Below are 18,162 nucleotides of genomic sequence, written 5' to 3'. Positions count from 1 at the left end.
CCTAATTTATGTACAGTCTAGGAATACAAGCTTAGACTCAATAGATACATCTTTTTTTTGTAAGCTTTTTAAGAGCATGGGCCTAGATGTCTTCACTAAATTATTCCCAGCACTTAGAAGAGTTTGCAGTGCACAATGAATTTTTTATAACAGCTTTATTGAGAAATAATTACTATACCTTAAATTCCACTCTTTTAAAGTGTAAAATTTATTTTAGCATATTCACAGAGTTATGCAACCATCACCACTATATCATTTAATAGTATTTTTATCATCTCAAAAAGAAATCCTTTACTCATTAGCAATTATTCTGATCCTCTTTCCTCCTCTCAGCCCCTGGAAGCCACTAACTATTTTCTACTTCTATAGGTTTGCCTACACTGGATATTTTATATAAATGGAATTACATAATATGTGCCCTTTTCTTGCCTGTTTTCTTTTACTTAGCATAATGTTTTCATGATTCATCCATGTTATAACCTGTATCAGAACTTCATTCCTTTTATGGCTGAATATAATATATTCACATACCTATTATATGAATATATTTTGTTTATTCATTCATCAGGTGATGGGTATTTGAGTTGTTTCCACTTTTTGGCTATTATAAAAATTCAGCTACTAACAATCAAAAATAAGGTTTAGTTGGACATATGTACTCCATTCTCTTGGGTAGATTCCAAGAAGTAGAATTTCTGGGTCATATGGTAACTCTATGTTTACATTTTGAGAAACTGCCAAACTGTTTTTACAAAGGGGCTGAACAATTTTATAATCCCACCAACAATGAATGAGGGTTTAAATTTCTCCACATCCTCACTTATACTTGTTACTGTCTTTTAAATTTATTTATATTGATTTCAGAGAGAAAGGGAGAGGGAGAGAAAGGTAGAAACATCAGTGATAAGAGAGAATCATTGATTATTATCTTTTTTATGCTAGCCATCCTAGTACATGTGAAGTGATGTCTTGTGGTTTTAATTTGCATTGCTCTAACAGTTAATAATGTTCAGCATCCCCTCATGTGCTTCTTGGCTGTCTGTATAGTCAATAAATATTTTATGAATGAGTGTATACAATCACAGACACTGAAGCAAGCTCTCAAGAATGCCATCTATAGCTATTCAGATAGTTACTGTTTAATAGAAATGAATGAATAGCAGGGGTAGGGAGTATATTATTGATCAGATAATGGAATACCCAAACACCTCACTTAGTTAATGTAGCTGATGTCTATGTTTGCTTTGTTCAGTACTGACATTTGATATTTAAGCTGTCAAAGATGATCAGTGCCTCTCATTCTGATTCCAAATTCTTTCAAGCAAATGCAAAGAGAAGGAAAGGTCAGAAGTTATACAGAAAAAAAATACATTGTCAGAGGGAATGATTGTCTTACATCATTTGGAGGACCAAGAGTCAGGAATTATTATGGTTCTAAGGTATCTTGACTTAGTTGTTCAAAATGCTAATAAGCCATGTGTATAGAGAATCATTTTTGAGGTAACTGGTTATCTATCTTGATGCTAGAATATTATAGATCTCAGGCAATGGTTTAATAAATAATCCAAAAAGCTCATATATATGTAGTAAAAGCATGTTTTATTTATAACCAGAAGGTACCATAATATTTATTCTTTTGAAATATTAATCTTTTGAAAGCCTTGTTTTTGTTCTTATAAATATTAAGTGTTTAATTAGATACACATATTCTTACTTGTAAAGTCATTTAAAAATGTGTTAGTTTCCTAGCTGACTGAAGTTTAGAAACTTCTTTTGAATGGTCTTGCTTCTATGATAGGTTTAATATATATCACATCAGGACTATCTCAAATATTTAGGACAGTTGTATTGTAATAAAAAAAGTAGTGGGTTTGGTCTGCCTACCAGCCACTGCCCCCTTCTGATAGCAACTCTATTTCCTTTTGGTGAATAACATCTAACCCTATGCACACAATCTGATGCAATGTAATTCCCCTAACCAGCAGATACCCCTGTACTCCACACTAGGCCAGTTGGAAATGTCTTTCCTGGAATGTTATGATTTTTTTAATTAGTCTTTTTTGTTATAACTTAAAGCACAGATATAAAGAATTACACAAAATAAGTGTACGATTTAGTGAATTATTAAAACAACCACCGCCAACATAAAAACAAAAAACAAACAAACAAAAAAACCCTTTCCAACCACCCCAGAAGTTCTTTGTTGTTGCCCATCACAAAGGCTGTTTCTCTTGCTATAAAAATAATCATCATCCTGCCCAGGCCAAGTGGCTAAATTGGTTGGAGTACACCAAAGGTTACAGGTTCAATTCCCCGTCAGGACACATGCCTAAGATACAGGTTTGAACTCCAGTCAGGCGGCAACCGATCTATGTTTCTCTCTCACATTAATGTTTCTCTCTCCCTTCCTCTCTCTCTAAAAAAAATCAATAAAAACATATCTTCAGGTGAGGATTAGAAAAAAATAAAATATAAATCATCATCCTGATTCTTATAGTGATCACTTCTTAAGTTTATGATTTAATCATTCAGGAAAGTGTCCCTGGATATTATAATTTAGTCTTGCCTATTTTTAAAAAATCTGGTATTTTTTTTTGTTTTGGTTTTTGTTTTTTATTTCTTAAAGTATTACAAAGAGTATTACACATGTCTCCTTTTTTCCCCCCCTTGACATTCCCCCGGCTCCCCCCACCCCCCAGTGTCTTGTGTCCACTGGTTATTCTCATATGCATGCGTATAAGTCCTTCAGTTGATCTCCTACCCCACTCCCAACCCTCCCCAGGGTTCCCACTGTAGTTTGACAGTCTGCTCAATGCTGCTCTGCCTCTGTATCCATTTTTGTCCATCAGTCTATAATGGTCCTTATTATCCATAAGTGAGTGAGTTCATGTGGTATTTTTCTCAGCTTCCCAGGGGCCGTCTTAGTCTCACAGGGGCCTTCTCAGTCTCACAGGGGCCGTCCAGCCTCATAAGGGCCGTCTCAGCCTCACAGGGGCTGTCTCAGCCTCACAGGGGCCGCCTCAGCCTCACAGGGGCCGTTTCAACCTCACTGGGGCAGTTTCAACTTCACCGGGGCCATTGCAAGCTCACCGGGGCCGTTGCAAGCTCACCGGGGCCATCTGGTATGTTTTTTAATCCACAGGCTCCCTCTCTACATTTCTCTTCCCTTAAGATACATTTGTTGAAGAACTTTAGGACCATTTGACCTTTAGAGTCTAGATTTTGCTGATTACACACTCATGGTGCAGTTAAACATGCTCCTTTCTCCTATTTTCTATAAAGTAGCAATGGGATTCAGAGACTAGTCATATTTGTCAGGAAGCACATAAGGTCTGGTTTTCTCTCTTTCTTTATGTAAGTAGCCATTGATGCTCAATGTATCGATCTATTAATTCATTGAAAATTTTAAAATGCTGATATTTTAATTCTGTCATTTCATTTTCATATATTAGTTGGAAAATTTTTATATTACTTTATTACCCAGTGATACAATTCATATAGGAAATGCAGATTAAATACATGATTCTTTTATTTTCCTGGTTTTCAAGATAATGAATTGGTTAGCTATTTGCCTCAGAAAGTAACCAATTGGGATTTTCCTCCCAATATCATTCTGATAATTCAATAGCACATATTTAAACTTATCTAATGGATTTTGATCCATTGTAATTCTTATCTTCATTGAAGCTCAGTTATCTCATATTTGGCCAGTGGGAGCTTATTCAAGTTGTTTCCTGCATCCTACTGACATTATTCTATTTTTTTTCTAGAAAGAAGATATTTATTTTCAGTATGTAAATTGCATATTTTATAGTTTAGTATTTTGTTTTTATTTGAGTTACTCCTTGAGGGAGAAGCACCATAAAATTTTCTGTTAGTCAATGCCAATGGGCCATAATCAAGACCCACACCATAACAAAAAGGCAAAATTGGAAAAAAATCTGCAGTGTTCAGTCAGTCTATTAGTATACCATCCCACTCAACCCCACTCCTGGAGTTATGTAGATTGATAACTCCAGGACAATTCAGGGGCTATCATAAATTTGTGTGTCTGGCAGTTTAAGATTAAATTCAGGTTATGATTTTTGGTAGAAATACTACAGAATGTTACAAATATAAATAATGGTATTTAAAACCAAATCTTGGCTCAGATGTTCTCATTGTGACAAGCACTCACTGCTTTTAGACCCACTCAGTAGAAATCAAAGATTTCTAAAATGAATTCTGCTTCCAGTGATAACAGAGTAGCATATGAAGACATAGAGGTGAAAATTTCCCAAGAGAGAGTGGAGAAGTACAGCACACTCCAGGCAGGAGAAATACAAACAAAATCTCATCTATGTACATTATAGTCAAACTGCTGGAAAACAAAATTTAAAAAAAAAATCTTAAAAGCATCCAGAGATAAGAAGAGAAGTAACACTCAGCAGAACAATGCTATAAATGGTAGATAAGTTTCATTAAGAAATTACAAAACCAGTTCTTCCCCACTGAGAATCCCATTTCTTAAGAACATGGGTCAAAATAGATTCAGAATACTCCATAATTATTTACTTGTTTTATCCCACATTACATACACATTAGTTTCAGGATAACAATACTGATACCATCACTGCCAATTGAGAGCATAGAAAAGTTAAAAATGTGTGTTGTGCCTACTTTGTCCCCAGTATGTATACTATATTTATATTGTTGGACAACATAAGGTTTACATATTGGGTCTTTTTTACCTGTCTTTAATATTCTTTTAACTCTAACTCTCTTTCTCTTTTTCATTTCCTTTTTTCTTTTTAAACTTTGCATCCTTTTTATTTCTTTTTCTGTTGAGGCATTATTTGTTGTACTTACTCTTTTGGTTAGTCTTTATTTCTAAAATTGTATGTGCTTTTTGCTTTTAAATTTATCTTGAGTCTGTCACCTTATTTTTGAGTTTCTGTAATTTTTAGTTTTTGTTGTTTTTCATACCTTGTATCATTTTAAATGTCTTTTGTTTTAAAAGAGAATATTACAGTTCTAACCTTATTATTTGTAGGTTTTTCATGATTTTATTGTCTATAAGGATTCAGTTGTTCATTTTATTACCTATGGTCTTTATTCTTCTGTCTTATGGTGACTTTGTAAGGGATTTGAATGATACTTTTCTGTTCATTTTTGTATCAATTTTGTGTTTCAAACTCTAAGAAGGAGGGTTGTTGCAGATAGCCTTTCTGACTACATGGAGCTCCTTCTGTTGTTTTTTTCACATAATGTTTAAACACTTAGAAGTTTTCTTCTCAGATTTTCTGGCTCCTCCCCCTCCATTATTTTCTGGGTTGTCCCTCTTTTATTTACTTTTGTTTAAACATATTTTTATTGCTTTTAGAGAGGAAGGGAGAGGGAGAGATAGAAACATCAAGGATGAGAGAGAATCATCAATTGGCTGCCTCCTGCACACCCCAGCCCGCAACCCAGACATGTGCTCTGACCAGGAATTGAACCATAACCTCATAAGTCGATGCTCAACCACCAAGACACACTGGTCAGACTAGGTGGTCTCTCTTTTAAATCCCCATTGTCCCTCAATATTATTTCACTCTAAAAAATTTCTCCTTCAGTGTGGAACCCAAGAGAACTAGGATAGACTATTCCAGCAGTACTTATACTATGCCTCATCATCTACTGTGCTCAGCAAAATACCTCTGTTTCAACTGATATTCCCCAATTAGTCTAGTGCCATTTCTGGAGATATCTGTTGGCTATTTGAGTATTTTTCTGTTCCTAGGTTTGTCAGATACCCTATTATTTCCCCCAGTTTCTTCCACCAAGACAGTAATAACACATAGGCCTATGGACATTGCTTCTTTGGGGTTTGTGGGAACATCTTATAATTCTCTCCAGATAGTTTTTCTATCTAGTTGCTTGCTCTACTTTTATGTAAAAATTCAAGAAAACTGAAAAAAACTCTGCTATACTCATGGGATCTTCTTCCAAGAATTCCTGAAATTTGAATCTTGAGCAGACTAATAAAGGTACTGAAAATAGTTGAAATCAGTGGAGATGTTCAAACCAAAATTTTGCTGATAAAACTTTTTCTATAGTTTTTATTAATTGATGCTCAGAGCTGCCTGAGTCTTAATATCTTTCTGACAAATTCTTTTTTACTTAAGTTAGCCAGAGTTAATTTCTTTTGTTTGAAAACAAAAATTCCAAACTGCAATGAAAATTTAAAAGTCAGTAATGAAACTTCTAGTTCAGCTATGACATGTAAAAAGTATGGATGTTATCACTGCTGTCAACAAAAAAAAGGGGGGGTGGTGGTCCTAGTACCATTGTAATGAACCTAGTTATTAATAACAGGAAAGGAGCGAAGGGAAGGCCAAATATTATAGGTATGTCTTTTGGGCAGCTTCACCAGGAAGCTAAAGCTTTACACTCCCCAGGGAGCTACCAGTCTATTCCCCATAGATCACAAATTGCTGAGGGAAGGGACTGAACAGGAAGGAGAATAAATGCATGCCCAGTAAGGATGGGGGTACTATAGAAGGTGCTTGCTGTCAGTCACACCTGGGAACAGTTCATTGACCAGAACTGGCATGGCCACTGCACGCACAGGAAGATTTGGGATACTTAATTCCCTGAACAAAGAAACTCATTGTCTTGGTTGCTCTGGGCTCTCTTGGGACTCCTGTTGCTTGGGGTTCTCTCTTGGCTCCCCTGCATTAGCCCATATGGCCCAGGGCCATATGGACCCTACACACAATGGACTAATAGACTGCACTAGCCTAATGCTGAACTGGACCCAGCGCACATAGAATGGAAACTCTGGATACTGACACTGCTTTGAGCTTTACTGAGACCCCAGCTGCACTTCTGCTATGCCTGGAATTGGACTTTAGAAACCCAAGGATGTCATTTCACAAAAATAAAGCTTCTACCATATCTCATCCTCCATTGGGGACCCTCTGGAAATGCTTATTCCAGTGGTACCCCAAGAACCCCCTCTCTCTAGCAACGGAGAAAGACCACCCACATTTTTCTCCAATATCGGTTCTATGAAAAGTAACCTCACAGGGAGCTCTGATCATAAATTCCTAACTGGGCAAGTCATGGTGAGTAGTCACGCCCCAGGCATATAACTTTTTTAGTAAAAGGTTTCTCTTTGCCTTAAGCAAGCCCTGTCCATTGTTTCTGTGCATCTAGGATAACACACCTTTGAAATAAGTGTAACCACCCTCAAGAAAGTACATAATCTTGGTAATTATCCTATAATCCAATCCTGGCCTTGATGTCTGCCACCCCTTATAGTTTTCCTCACATTCCCTCCTTAATTTCAAATGCATAAAAGAAATTGCAAAACTTTCATTCTCCAGAGCATTGGAGATTGTGCTTCCTGGCAATTTTTGTCAGTTTGACTCCAATAAATTCTTATTAAAATTCTCTACAGTTTTAGATGATTTTATGTCAACAAAGCTATTAATTAATAAAGGGACAGAAATACTTATAAAGGCCACAGCCCCAAGGCACAGGCCTGCTAAAAGATTGAGACTCAATTAGAAGATAATAAAATGTTCCTCCTCCCACACACTCTACCACCAACCCAGCACGTCTCTAGTATAGTAACAGTGGGTTACAGCTGAAGGAGCTGCCAAAGGACAGTCTCACATCTCTTCAAGAGAGGAGACAAAACCCCTACAAGAATACTAGCGTATTGAAGCCTCTGACACAAAGCTACAAGAAACAGTAAACAGCACATCTACCCAAATTAACATACGTCCTCTCTCTAAAAGCCTACTTGCCTTAGATACTATGACCTGATACAGTATGTCTGACTTTTAACATAAAACTACAATGCATGCTAAAAGGCAAGAAAAAGCATACTCTGAAAATATAAAGCAACCATCAGAATATGATTCATATATGTCACAGATATAAGAATTATAAGATAGGGAATTTAAAATATATGTTAAGGACTATAATGGAAAAATGTGAAAACATGCAAGAATACATGAGTAATACAAGCAGAAAGACAGAAACGTTCAGAAAGAATCAAGAGAAAATGGTAGGAATAAAAAACAGTAACAGGAATGAAGAATGCCTTCAGTAGACTAAACATGTGTCAATTTAAGAAACATTCAAACCTGTAGAAAATGTTTGTGAGTTTGAGCCAAACTGACAATAATTGCTGGGAAGCACAATCTAACAGATTGAGAAAATGCTCCAGAGAATGGCAGTTTTGCACCTTATTTTATACACTAGAGGCCCGGTGCACGAATTTGTTGCATGGGTGGGGTCTGTCCGGCCTGTCCCAATTGGGGCCAATCAGGTCAGGCCAGCCCGGAGGAGGGGCAGTGGGCAGTTGCCTGGCCATCCCTGTCCCCAATTGGGGTAAGGGGGGCCAATTGGGGGTGGGGGTGGCAGGGGGTAGGGGCTGTGGCTGGCCGGGGGGAGGGGCCATGGGCGGTTGGCCAGCCGGCCCCAACCCCTAGTTGAACTCCTGGTAGAGGGGACAATTTGCATATTAGCCTTTTATTATATAGGACTAGAGGCCTGGTGCACAAAAATTTGTGCACTGGGGGAGGAGGGGGGTCCCTCAGCCCGGCCTGTGCCCTCTCGCAGTCTGGGACCCCTCGGGAGATAACGACCTGCTGGCTTAGGCCTGCTCCCGGGTGGCAGAGGGCAGGCCCAATCCCTAGGTGCAGCCCCTGATCGGGCTCAGAGTAGGGCCGACTGGGGAGTTGGGGTGCTGCCCCCTGTCATGCACAGAGCAGGGCGGATTGGGAGGTTGCGATGCCACCCTCAGTCACGCTCAGGGTAGGGCCGATTGGGGGGTTGGGGCACCGCACCCGTCACACTCAAGGCAGGGTCAATGGGGAGGTTGCGGCACCACCCCCTGTCACACACAGAGCAGGGCCCATTAGGGGGGTTGGGGCTCTGTACCCTGTCACACACAGAGCAGGGTCGATCAGGGGGTTGGGGAGCTCCCCCTGTCACACACAGAGCAGGGCCAGTCAGGGGGTTGGGGCGCCGCCCCGTCACACACAGAGCAGGGCGGATCAGGGGGTTGGGTCGCCGCCCTCTATCACTCACAGAGCAGGGCCGATCAGGGGGTTGGGGCGCTGCCACTCTCACACTCAGGGCAGGGCCGATGGGGAGGTTATGGCTCTACCCTGTCACACACAGAGCAGGGCCCGTGGGGTTGGGGCGCCGCACCCTGTCACACACAGAGCAGGGCTGATCAGGGGGTTGGGGCGCCACACTCTGTCACACACAGAGCCGCAGGGCAATCAGGAGGTTGGGTAGCTCCCCCGTATCAGGCACAGAGCAGGGCTGATCAGGAGGTTGGGGCGCCTTCCCCTGTCAGACACAGAGCCACAGGGCGATCAGGGGGTTTGGGCGCTGGCCCCTGTCACGCTGATCCTGGTGCTGGGAGGCCTCTCGGCTCCGCTGATCCTGGTGCTGGGAGGCCTCGCAGCTCTGCTGATCCAGGTGCTGGGAGGCATATTACCCTTTTACTATATAGGATAGAGGCCTGGTGCATGGGTGGGGCTGGCTGGTTTGCCCTGAAGGGTGTCCTGGATCAGGGTTGGGGTCCCCACTGGGGTGCCTGGCCAGTCTGGGTGAGGGGCTGAGGGCTGTTTTCAGGCTGGCGGGTGACGGAAGCTCCCAACTGCTTTTTTTCTTTTTTTTTTTTTAATTATGGGCCAGCTTTAGCTCTGGCTCCAGCTCTGAGGCCTCTGCTGCTGAAAGCAGGTATCTGGTTTGTTTGGGTTCTATAATCGAAACAATGTATAACTCCAGCTCTGAGATCCCGGCTCGCTGAAAGCAGGTTTCTGGGGTTTTGTTTAGCTTCTATATTTGTTACAATGTTTCTTAAACTGCAAACTCAGAGGCCGGCAGCGGCAGGCGGGGAACGTTGGAGTCCTCCATCACTGAAGCAAGCAAGCCTCATGTTAGTTTCAAGCTGCCTGGCTGCCAGCTGCCATCTTGGCTGGCAGTTAATTTGCATATTGCCCTGATTAGCCAATGGGAAGGGTAGTGGTCGTACGCTAATTACCATGTTTCTCTTTTATTAGATAGGATTATAATCAAAAGAGAAGACATAAGTGGATTGCATGAAATCTATTGGTGATAAATTAGGGAGGCAGGAGAAAGCAAAGCGGGGAAACCTCTGGGATTTGGATGAAAAGGAAAATGATAGTTACATACTTCTTTTACTTATGTGGGTATAGGATAGTTAACAGTCAACAATTAACAAGATAACAATGAGGGGATTTGTGGTCTCTGTTCTGATGTGCTACCTGTGCTTTGAGGGGTCTGGAAAAAAATTACTTTGACATTCCAAAGATATGTTATTGTAGATGCATAAAAATAACAGACAGTCTTAGTTAAGGTGAAAATTGACCTTTGTCATGGAAGAGTCTAGCCTAGGACATGATTACCTACCATATAGTTTTTCTTTAAGAAAGTTTTAATTTCAGACCATCCTTTTGGTTATTTTAGGTTTCTGAGTTTGTAAGGTTGCCAAGCAGGCCTCCCCTGAGCTTAGTATATGGCCCCTTTTCTTCTACACCTGACTGAGAAAAGAATCAGTGAACTTAAAGTTAGGTCCATAGAAATTTTCCAAACTGAAATGCAAAAGGTGTGATACCAAGAGAAAAAAAAAAACATAGCAGAAGAAATATTTGTAGCAATAATAACCAATAATCTTCCCAAATTAATGACAGATACTAAACCACTTATCCAGGAAGCTCTGGAACATCAAGCAGTATAAATACAATTTAAAATAAAAGCAAACAAATAAAAGCCACACCTAGGTATATCATATTCAAATTTCAGAAAATCAAAGGCTAAGAGAAAATCCTGAAAGAATACAGGGTGGAGTGTGGGGGAAACTTAGTTATAGAGAGATAGGCTTCTCATTAGAAACTATGCAAGCAAGAAGAGAGTGGAGTAAAATATTTAAAGTGTTAAAAAAAGTCAATCTAGAATTCTAAATTAGGTGAAATTACCCTTCAAAAGTTAAAGAGAAATAAAAATGACAGTAGTATGGCTATATGGGGGATTACAGGTCTTAAAACCTTCCTGCCATAGGACATCACAAAAGGAAACAAGCCACCAGAAACAAGAGTAAACAACATCCCAGATAACCAGACCCTGGAATACTTCAGATACTGGAATTACCACATGACAGTACAAAATAACTATGTTTAATATGTTTGCAGAAATATAAGAGATTAAAATGCATGTGCAGTGAGAAAAAGGCAATAGGATTTATTCAGAAGATCTGAAAACTAATCATACTAAACTTCTAAAAATGAAAATGTAATAAATGAAATTTAAAAGTCAAGCATGGTTTTAAATTTACAGTTGATTTTGTTAACAGATTGAAAAGCTTCTGTCAGTAAGACCTTACAGTGCTTTCCAGGCAATATACTTAAAAAAACAAACAACAAAAACCCACAATGGTTTTTTAAAGGTTACTAACTGGGGTGAATTTTACATTGCTATGATCCAAGGCACTTGCTTTTGGCTAACAAGTACATTTCTGGAGCAGCTTGCTCTATCTGCATCAGAAAGCAGAGAAAAGAAGCAGGTAAACAGGAAAAAACAAATGTTTTCAGTGGAAGAAAACACAAGAGGATTGAGTCACTGTAAAGGCAAGTGAGGACATTAGTTGTTCATAACATGTACATAGTGAAATAGAAGGAAATATTCAATATTTGCATATGGATTTCCTGATAATTTATACAAAAGAACCACTGATACACATGCATAATATTGTCCTGAAGGAAATGAAAAGAAAACACATCTGAGTTTCACATTTGCAGAGAAAGGGTCTTTACTGGACTGTGGATCCTAATGATTATTTTTGTTTGATTGCCTTCCCATTAGCCCAAAGCTGGGTGATATTAGAAAACTGGAGAGATTTGCTTACTAAAATGTCAGGTTATAAATCCTCATTACTGCAATTGATGGCAGGTTATTGTCAATCAAATTATTCAATTGGGCAATAAAAAATGTCATAATTTTGTTTGTTAGAGGCAACATTGTCTAGAAGGCAATAGTTTCACCCACCTGTACCCTACATTAACAATTAGTTTTTCTTCTTTCATCATCTTCCCCTGGAAGATTTGATCTCCAGAGCCAAAATTACTGACCTTGGCATTTTAAAAAAATACACTTTTATTGATTTTAGAGATGAAGGGAGAGAGAGTTAGAAACATCAATGTTGAGAGAGAATCATTGATTAGCTGCCTTCTGTATGTCCCACACTGGGGACTGAGCCTGCAACCCAGGCTTGTGCCCTGATTGGGAATCGAACTGTCAACCACTGAACCACGCCAGCCAGGCTGACCTTGGCAATTTTGATTGGTATAACCTTCCAGGGCTGCATTTCTAAAAGAATTCTTCTTAACCAGAATGAAGCATTAACTAGCAGACTGCCTAGCAATGTGGCGAACTTATGAACATCTATTATATCAAGATGATATATATCAGTTCATTTAGGAAAGAAAATATTTTAGGGAAAATTAGCTAGCCATTTGAGGGAAAAGTGAAATTAGATCCCTACATAGACAATAAAATATTCAAGATTAATTATAAAGTTTAAAATAAAAGCATTAAATAAACAAACAAATAAAAATTCAGAATAAGATATAGTAGGAGAATGTTTTTATTATTCTTCATAGTAAGCTTTTCTTAGTATGAAACAAAACTAAGTAAAATTTTTAATAGTATTGAAATTTGACTACATAAAATTTTACTTATTTATTATTATTTTTAATTTCTTTATTGATTAAGGTATTACATATGTGTCCTTATTCCCCCATTGCCCCTCCACCCACCCGCTACTCATGCCCTCACCCCCCTGTTGTCTGTATCATAAAATTTTAAATGTCTATGTAGTGAAAGATACCATACACAAAGTTAAGATGATAAATGGAAAATGGAGAAAATATTTGCAAAATATATAGTAGACAAAGCTAATATAGGTAATATGTAATAGCATAGGCTCAGGAATTAGGTTGCATAGGTTCAAATACTAGCTATACCACATTCTAGTCTTTTGACCTTAGGCAAGTTACTTAACACCTCTGGGCCTCAAGTTTCTTCATCTATTAAGTAGAGATAATAAAATCTACTTGAGCTAGCTGAGAGCTATTTTTATGTAAAGGGTCAATTAAATAATAAGAAAAGGATAACCAACCCACTAGATATTCAACATCAATAAATACCTTTTGATCTTATTTTCACCTACTCCCTGGCAGCATTTCAATGTACCAGTCAAACTAGTCCTAGTCAATATTCTTTTTAAAATGGCTTTTTACCTCTTTGTTCCATGCCTTACTGTCACGGCTATCTCAGTCTAAAAATTCTCCATCCAGTCACATAAAAAAAACAACCCATATTTTATTTATTTATTTGTTTGTTTGTTTGTTTGTTTATTTATTTATTGGTTTACTACCCATATTTTAAATCCTAACTCAAATCCTGTCTTCTCTATAGACTGTTTCTGGTTAGTCAGTCAAAATAGCACATTCTTTTTCTCTGAATTTCTAAGGTGCCTATAATACTACTTTCTACATATAATCAAACCTTGTGAAAGCTTTACTTCCTATAGAAATTTGTGAATTTTCACAGGCTAGAATCACATATTCTATTTCAATGTCCTTATTATAGTGCATAGGAGGTATTGTATAAAAATGTTTACTGTGGTTTTTTTGTTTTGTTTTGTTTCCCATAACATTGATCTACTACAGGGCAATCAGTGAGAAAATATATGGAATTCTCACATACATATCTATCCATCACACACACACACAGAGAGAAACATTTCCTAAGCAGCACATACTTTCTTTATTTATTTACACTAAACTATAAATAGGTAAGACTGACTTAACAAAAGAATTGTAATATAACTCTACTGGAAGGATGAGGGTAGGAGAAAAATTACAAATATCTAAATTATAAATAAATCCTCATTTACCATAATAGCAAGTCAACAGATGAAGTAGAACATTATCAAATTAAGAAATAGGCCGAACCGGTTTGGCTCAGTGGATAGAGCGTCAGCCTGCGGACTCAAGGGTCCCAGGTTCGATTCCGGTCAAGGGCATGTACCTTGGTTGCGGGCACATCCCCAGTGGGGGGCGTGCAGGAGGCAGCTAATCGATGTTTCTCTCTCATCGATGTTTCTAACTCTCTATCCCTCTCCCTTCTTCTCTGTAAAAAATCAATAAAATATATTTAAAAAAAAAAAAAAAAGAAAAAAGAAATAGGATTACAAAGTTAGAGGCGCTGCAGTCAGAAGAGCAGAGATGGCTGTGACCAGACTAGGGGCCAGGTGGTTGCAGTGGCCCCCAGGCTGCCAGCTGTGGACCATGTGGCCATGGTGGCCTGTGGCCATGGAGGATCTTGTTCAAGATGGGGTGGCTTCTCCAGCCACTTCTGGAAGTGGGAAATCTAAGGCAAAGAGAATACTTGACTAGCAGGCTCCCTGAAGAGTGAAGGCTGGAACATTGGTCAAGGAAGATCTTATCAAGATTGCCAAGAAGCAAATGATGCTAATACAGAAAGTAAGTCAGGATGTACAGAAGGGAGAAACAAACAGAAATGATCAAATCAAAACCTGTTGCCGGAGGAACGGATGATATTATTAAGATGGACTGCTGTGGCAGGAGCCAGAGACAGGTCCTCCCAGAACCCACGGCTGCCTCGCCTGTCCAAACACCAGGCGATATCCTGGGCCATGTTCCAGACCTTGGCCTTAGCCATGTTTTGAATTTTTAGTCCTATGAGAGGAAGTGCACTGCATGAGAGGAAGTACACTGCCTGCGGACTGGTGGAATATTCTTTTTTCATATCATCATGCACTTTGTGTCTGCCTCCATTGATATGCCTGAAGTGAGCATTCTACACAAGATCACCTACAGTCAACGGCTGCTTATGTTGGACCGATCTAAACACCATCATGTCATGGAGAATCAGTATTGCTCTCTGTGAGGGGTCACTGTGAGCACAAAAGCCAAACACCGGAGCATCTGCAAATGCACCGCTGGCTTTGTCCATCATTGCCAATGGCTCAAAACTGCATCAGGAGCAGGAATTACTGGTGGTTCTTCAGCTCTGTGGCCTCTGCCTGGGTTATTGTGCTTGGTTATCATCCTCTTGTACATTTTAATCCAGCACGCTAACCTGTGGGTGCTCCAATGGAAATGTTGGCAAGCAGAACACGTGGCTGTTGTTCCTGCCATATTTTCACCGAAAGGCCAAGATTGCAGTGCTCTTGATAATCAGGGTGTTTGTGCTGGTGTTCGGCGTCATCTGCCTCCTGTTGATTGAGTGCCTGTTCATCTTCCATCTTTATCTAATGTTGAACAGGATGAGAACGTTTGATTGTGTGACATGGGGCCACAAACAACAGAGGTCAAGAGCCTCATCAAGGAACAAAAATAGGACCCTTCAAATATAAGTATTGCCACAGCAAAGAGGTCACAACCCAATTTGATCTGCACGTAGGTGCCTGGAACTTTGTTCTATCAGCATCGAAGACGCCTTGTGAGGAAAGGATCAAGCCAGCAGGTTCTGTCCTTTAGACCCAACCATTTCTCCAGAGGAAATGAATGACAACCCAGTTTCTCTCCACCTGGAAGGATGCTATCTTCTGTAGTCTTACCTCCAGCTCTGCCCCTTGTCAAGTCTGTGAGCATTACAGTGGTTCAGGAAGACTCCTCCTCACCAAAGGTTGCAAACAATCTCCTTCCTGTGGAGGGAGACAGTGCTGAAAATGAAGGCATAACTTCAGGAGCCAGGGGGCCAGCATTGACCAAGTGCTTCACCCAGGAACCCTTTTCTGAGATTCTGATCCTGGCTGTGGAGTTGGCCATGGAAAACCTGTCACTCCTGAACTCACTGCAAGGCAACAGCCAGAATGTGCCATCTCAGCAGCCCTAGGATGCCCTCCCAGAGGCCCAGGAGGCCCAGATTGTGCCATCTCCCACCATCATCATTGTGAAGGAGCTGGATGAAGAGCAGGCCCTGCAGGAAGTGTGCCCCCTCCAGCCTGACCAGTTTTCAGAATGGAAATAGAAGGTGACTTTGTGCTGGGGCCAGAAGTCTGGCCAGTGGGTCTCCACTTCCCTTGGGACCAGGACCAACCTGTCCTCAGCTTGGAGTTCAGCAACTCCTCTACTGAGTCCATTGAGATAGAAGCATTCATTTCTCCAGAGTCCCCCGTGACTATGATGCCCGATGACCTGAAGCTTGGAAAGAAGACTGGTCCAAGAGCTGTTTAAAATAAAAGAAAATATGTGAACATCTCCAAGATCCATCTTCCCTCTTCTCTTCCCTCCCCCTATACCCCTCTCGCCTCTTTCCCCACCCCTCCACACCCAGACACTAGTGCCCAGAGCCAGAGCCCAAGATCACACTTGGATGGGTCTGCCAGCACAAGCCTCCTGCTCTAAGAGAGCCAAGAAAAGAAGGAAACAGAGTTCCTCCTCTGTTTTTGGCTACATGTGATTTTAATGAATTCAGCATTTACTCAGTTTGGAAGCCATATTTTAACAGACATTATTAGGTTTTTAAACATGTCTGTGCTATTCAAGGAAGGAAGTGAATTCAGAATGAACTCGATACAATGTTTTTAGTCTTGCTTAACATTGGTAAGTTTATGAGTTTAAGTAGCTTTTTAAGGAAACTCTTCACCATTTTCTACAAAATTTAACAGGAAATTATCCTATACTAGAGGCCCGATGCACGAAGATTCATGCAAGAATGGGCCTTCCTTCCCCTGGCTGCCGGCACTGCCTTCGCTCCAGCCAGCCCAGAGCTGCCTTTCTGCCTTTGTTCCAGCCTAGAGCCACCTTTCCACCTTCCTAAGCTGCAGAGAGGCCTGGAGCGGCTGGGGCGGTGCTGAACGCCTGCATTGTTGCCATGGTGTCAATGCAAGCGTCCCGCCCCGCCCCCAGCTGCTCGGCGCCTGCGTATGCAAATTCACCTGCCATCTTTGTTGGGTTAATTTGCATACTCACTCCTGATTGGCTGGTGGGCATCATGAAGGTATGGTCAATTTGCATCTTTCTCTTTTATTAGTGTAGATAATATGCAAATAGACCAAACAGTGGAACAACCGGTCGCTATGACATGCACTGACCACCAGGGGGCAGACGCTCAATACAGGAGCTGCCCCCTAGTGGTCAATGTGCTCTCACAGGGGAGAGCCACTCAGCCAGAAGCCAGGTGAGTGCAGTGGTGGTGGCAGGAGCCTCTCCTGACTGCAAGGCAGCGCTAAGGAGCAGCAAGCTGAGCAGGCAGGCGGTAAGGAGAGAGGATTCCTGGACTGCGAGAGGGATGGAACGGGCCTAAGCCAGCAGACAGACATTCCCTGAGGGGTCCTGGACTAATGGAGAGTGCAGGCCGGGCTGAAGGTCCCCCCCCCCCCCCCCCAGTGCACGAACTTTTGTGCACCAGGCCTCTAGTAAATAAACATTAATTTTAATGGCAATAAAAAATAAGATTACAAACAGTATTCAAGCATGGAGGTAAACACAGGGGATTAAGAAAAATAGTCTAAAAATGGTAGTCTATATGGTAAGGTTTCTCAAATTTTAACCTAAGAATCACAGCTTACTGGGCATCCTCCTCAGAGATCTGAGTCAATAGGCTGCTGGTCCTGGGTTCTAACTTCGAAAGTAGAATTAGGCAAAGGCCATCTGTTTTTCATTATAATTAATTTCATATGTACAGTAGTATTCAAACTTGGCTGCTCATTAGAATCACCAGAGAGCTTTGAAAACTAGTGATGCCTAGATCCCATCCCCAGATGTTGTAATAAAATTTATCTGGGGTATAATCTGTTGTTGGTGGTTTTAACAGCTCTTCAAATGATTTTAATGTGTCTAAGATGGAGGCACACTTTGTAAATATAATTTTCTTTTTAATTATGTGCATAAATTACTTTAATTTTAATATAAAAGTAATTATCTGTATAATGTGCATGGGAGTGGGAAAAATGCAATATTAAAAGTCAAAAGGTGTGGGATTGTGTCTGGTATGATCCTCAACCATGAGCCAGCCTGTGTCCTTGGGGAAGATGCCTAATGTGTATGGGCTTTAGTTTCCTCATATGTAAAACTAGAGGTCCAGTGCACGAAAATTTGTGCACTCGGGGGGTCCCTCAGC

The 18,162-nt window shown here is 40.4% G+C and overlaps 1 long non-coding RNA gene across 5 annotated transcripts in view; it reads right to left on the bottom strand.

The window, feature by feature from the left end:
• The window catches only part of LOC118651380, a 107,742-nt gene that overhangs the window by 43,396 nt on the left and 46,184 nt on the right, over nt 1-18,162 (bottom strand). Inside the window, exons 4-6 of one of the 5 annotated variants that reach the window (XR_004966225.1) lie at nt 16,138-16,266; nt 15,656-15,742; nt 15,175-15,346 (exon numbers count right to left, since the gene is read on the bottom strand). This is a non-coding gene — a long non-coding RNA (uncharacterized LOC118651380). Of the gene's footprint in view, nt 1-14,204; nt 15,347-15,655; nt 15,743-16,137; nt 16,267-18,162 lie in introns of those variants that run through there. The other 4 variants (XR_004966221.1, XR_004966222.1, XR_004966220.1 and 1 more) reach the window with 4 other exon arrangements.

Source organism: Myotis myotis, unplaced genomic scaffold (assembly GCF_014108235.1).
Source record: "Myotis myotis isolate mMyoMyo1 unplaced genomic scaffold, mMyoMyo1.p scaffold_m19_p_3, whole genome shotgun sequence".
NCBI classification, from domain to species: Eukaryota; Metazoa; Chordata; class Mammalia; order Chiroptera; family Vespertilionidae; genus Myotis; species Myotis myotis.
The sequence above is the reverse complement of the archived record's forward strand: the minus strand, read 5'-3'. Positions and strand labels throughout refer to the sequence as shown.